Below are 3,986 nucleotides of genomic sequence, written 5' to 3'. Positions count from 1 at the left end.
GTTCGCCATCTCTTTTGAATGATTAAATATCCTTTTTAAGTTCAATATAAGAACACACAAAATACAAATTAGCAAAATGATTAATGTATATTTGAAAATTGTCTGTATTCTGCAGTGACCATATATGTAGATACAGAAATAGTATTTTCTTTAATTTATAGTTCAACCTTATGGTGTTTGATTGATAAAAGGAAAGGTTTAAATTGCTAGTGAGTTGTCATGTTGAATTTAGCAGTGTGGATGGTTTGAAATAGAAGAATGACACCATGAATTGATAATGATTTTGATGGTGGTAATTGTGCAAGTGACTGTATATGACTAGTTGATGATAATGAGTAAAATGGGAGGGGTGATGATGACAAGGAGGATAATAATACTAGCACATACCATAGTGGTTACAATATTATAATAACAATATTGGGTTTTACCATTATGGTAGCAGTGGTTGTCACGAAAATAATAATTGAGAGCAGTTAAATGTAATTGTATTAGCCTAGTAATGTTAATGATATCATCAAGCTTTCTCCATATGAAAAATCTGGTTTTGAATTCCCCTTTGTATGAATGGTGGAAATGATATGAAAGCGATAGCTGGAAGTTATAGGCTTATAGCAAAAGTGTTTAGGAATGGTAGTTTGTCAAGTTAGGAAACGAGTTGGAGAATACATTTTTTAACATATCTAAATTTTACACTAGCATTTAATCTAGTGTAATCTTTTTTTTTTTTTTTTTTGACTTGGAGACCGACTGTGAATAAAATATACTATGTATGACATAAAGTACAGACATAAGTAAAGTTAAGATCTGAAAATTACATATATTTCTTATAAATATGCTACTAAAATTATTCATAGCACTGGAAAAATATACAAAAAATATTGAAAACACAAAACGACATTTTAAAATTATTTTTTACCTCACAAATATTTAAATTGTAAGGAGATAAGACTGAAACAAATTGAGAAAAATGACAGAATAGAGTCCTAGAAACCCTAGAATTTCAAAACTTTCAAAGATAATTAAATTACAACAATAATCCATCTTAAATTATAATGGCATCTGAGTACCCTAAATTTATTATATGAAAAAAATGTGAGCAACGTTCTAATTTGAGATCAATATGTAATGTCCACCATACTGTTCAAATTAGTGGAATAAATTAATTCCGATTTAGTGTATTCACTATTCATTACATTATGTAAGTAGTTTAGACTTTTGAGTACACACACCTTAATTCTGATTACATAGTGTACTCACTATTCATTATCCATTACTTTTTTTTTCGAAGGAATTATCCATTATTTTTTTAGTTTAGAGTCTTTGGACGGGAGATTGACTTTGCAAAACTACTCTTGAATTAAGGTGTTAATTGCAAAAAATTATAATTTAGGCTATAGCTATTGATTAAAAATAATTTCAAGTTTATTATGGATATTTCAAGTAGTTTTAGACTTGAAGAGATTCTTCTTATGATTATCTGGGAAATTCTATATTTTTGTGAGAATTAAAAAGCACTAAACATTCTAGATAATTTATATATATATATATATATATATTTAAGTAGCTTTAGAACCTTTAGAATGTAAGTTAAGTTGTATTCCTTATGTTTCACTAACGCAAAAAGAATTTTTATGAGAAGTTAGAATAAATTTAATTTGATGCCAATCAATACTGAGTCTTAACTTTGAGGACACACAAAAATTTATATATTTATTTTTCTAGTATTTTGAAATCCTACAGATACAATCTTATCTATGCCAATCAATTTCTTTTAGCATTTAGATAGGAATATGTTCCCATGCATCTAACAATGTGTGGTAACGACAACCAACATTAAGAAACCATAACAGAGGAATTAGGGATAGAAATTTTCTTGAAAAAAAAATTCTTACCAAATAAGTGGTCTTCCTCCCTCGATCTTTGAATTCTTCTGTTCACTACACCTTTTCTCTCTTAACTTTTAGAGTTTGTTGTCTCTTATCCTAGAATTTCTGCTAGTTTTTTTTCCCTAAATAAAAAGTGTATGAAGAAGACAACCAATTACAGAAACTCTATCTGAGTGTGACCATAATACCTCTCTATCTGATGTGAAATTCCTACTAGCTTGAAAAAAGCATCTCGAATGCTTTATTTATATATACAATCGTTACCTCTATGTGATATTATTATCATTATTATCACCCTTTAAATCTCTCCTACAGTCCATCCATCTTAAATAACTTTCTATGTGTATGGATAGTCCAAAAGCCAAATATTTTATATATAAGTTTGAGTCATGGATAAAGATAAATCATTATATTAGTTATTAATAAAGAGATATTGAAAAATCTAAATATTTACAATTACGTGAGAAACTAAAAACTTGGAACCAAGACCTTTTGTTATGAATTTTGATATTAATATGAATAGATGGAGTATTTATCATAAGAATAATATAGTTTTTTTTTTTTTTTGAGAAGGTAAGAATAATATAGTTAATTGAATAAAAAAAAGTGAGTTTTATGAGTTAGTGAGATCTTAGTGGAAAGTTAATTTCAACTTGGGGGAGAAAAAGATTCAAACATTGATAAAGAGGTAGAAAACTGATTCGCTTCAATCCTATCCTAATTCCAAATTTCATTATTTATATTATTTTTGTTTTCACCAACACCATTTAAGTTTCATCTCCTAGATTAAGTTTTCAACTCTTGCTTAAATAGTGCATACAGTGTATGAGCGGAGAAATTATACAGTCCTCTAGTGGAACACATCACTTGTCTACTATTCCACTAAAAGACTCCCACTTGTTTAAAATTGCTGAGTCAGTAATCAATTTTTGTTTAAAATTTTTTTCTAACTCAGCAATTTTAAACAAGTGTGAGTCTTTTAGTGAAATGGTGGACCACATCATTTGTCCACCATTTGGACCTTATAATTTCTCGTTTGCGTGATAAAGGAATTCAATCATTATTCCCAACCAGTTACATGTAATGCACTGTTAAAAATAGTGATTTAACCGTTTGCTGTCGTGCATACAAAAAAATGGGAAAATACATGAACTTGCATCTATTGGAAAGAGTTAACTAATCCTTTAAGTGCATTGGTTACTTGTTAGTAAATTATTTTAAAAAAATTATAATGAGAAAAGATAAAAAATAATTAATATTTTGAGAGCTTTTTTTATTTTCATAAAAGTGGTATCAAAACTTTCTTTAAATAGTTCATTAACAAATGTACTAATGTATTTGTTAACTGGACCCTAAAAAAACATGAATTTGTAGAGATTGGCAAAGTAATACTTCATTCAAATATATATATGTATAACCTTCCACTATATGAAATTATTATGAGAGAGAGAGAGAGATTTGGGAGCAAATTACCACTAATATAACTCTCCAAAAGTAGTAACTATATTAAAGCTTTAATTTCTATTAAATCTAACTGTTAAAAGCATACTAGGACCTATACTGGTGTTTTTTTAGTGGTGTTCATAAAAAACGCCATTATAGGTACTCTAAAGTGGCGTTTTCTGAAAACGCCGCTATAGGTATCTATAGCCACATACTGAGGGCTTTATAGTAGCGTTTTTAAACACTGGCCTATATTAGCATTTAAAAAACGCAACTGTAGGTCTCGGGTCTAACAAGGGCTTATAATAACATTTATAAACACCATTATAGGTCTAGGGAAAATAAAAAATCCAACCTGAAAAGAAATTAAAAATAAATTTTTTTGGGACTTATAGTGGTGTTTATAAATGCCACTACTATAAGTCCTGGGTCATATAAGGGCCTATAATAATATTGATAAAATGCCACTATAGGTCTTTTAAAAAAAAAAAAAGAAAAAAAAAAGGACTTATAGTGGTGTTCATGAACGCCAGGGTCTCACAAGGGTCTGTAGTGGCATTTATGAACGCCACTATAGATCTTGGGTTTTACAAAAAAATTAAAATTAAAAAAGGATCTATAGTGACGTTCATGAATGCCACTATAGGTCCTAAGTCT

The sequence above is a fragment of the Quercus robur genome, chromosome 9 (assembly GCF_932294415.1).
Source record: "Quercus robur chromosome 9, dhQueRobu3.1, whole genome shotgun sequence".
NCBI lineage: Eukaryota > Viridiplantae > Streptophyta > Magnoliopsida > Fagales > Fagaceae > Quercus > Quercus robur.
This window is presented reverse-complemented; position numbering follows the sequence as displayed.